The sequence below is a fragment of the Sinocyclocheilus rhinocerous genome, unplaced genomic scaffold (genome assembly GCF_001515625.1).
Source record: "Sinocyclocheilus rhinocerous isolate Xijiao unplaced genomic scaffold, SAMN03320098_v1.1 scaffold856, whole genome shotgun sequence".
Classification (NCBI taxonomy): Eukaryota; Metazoa; Chordata; class Actinopteri; order Cypriniformes; family Cyprinidae; genus Sinocyclocheilus; species Sinocyclocheilus rhinocerous.
In genome coordinates this window covers 358-1,151 of record NW_015631724.1, presented here as the reverse complement: position 1 = coordinate 1,151, position 794 = coordinate 358, and positions in this window count along the sequence as shown.

The window sequence follows — 794 nt, the reverse complement described above, 5'->3', positions numbered from 1 at the left end:
TCTTATAAAATTAGTTATGCATTTGAAATTTTGCAGTGTAAATTCATTTATGGCCCCTCAGCTTCATCAAACTGTCTGTGTAAATGCATCTAATGCCACTTCAGATGCAGCTTCTGTTTCCTCAGCAGTGGAAAGATAGAGTTTGTTAATACTAATTTAATTTGAATGGTAACAATTCTACAGTTTGTTATTATTCTAACTGAATTAATTGAAACAAAGTAAGAATTTGATGTGAAAGATGACACGTTTAATAAGGTTAAGGGGGAAAAAAAAATGACAATTTCTAAACATGGTGGGAAATGACTTCCGTTTTGTTACATACAGCAACTCATTTTAAGTCAACTATTTCTTTCTCTTTCCAGTCACAGAGCACTTTATTTTGAGAGTTGTTTAAGTGAGAGAAAATCTGTAACAGTCCAGATTGGGGGAATTGGAATGTTTAATAATTTATTTTATTATGAAAATAATTTTTCCATTGAAATTTGCATAGATTTTTGTTTGTATATGCTGTCAATTATAGTTCTTAGAAAGAAAATCGGAATTATATATATATATGCAAAATAATAAAGATGTCACTCATGCTTGTGTATAGTCAGTATATATACAGTATATGTATATATGTATACACTACCGTTCAAAAGTTTGGGATCAGAATGATTTTTAATGTTTTTTAAAGGAGTTTCTTATGCTCATCAAGACTGCATTTATTTGATCAAATATACAGGAAAAATTGTAATATTGTGAAATATTATTACGATGTAAAATAAAGTTTTTCTATTTTAATATACATTAAA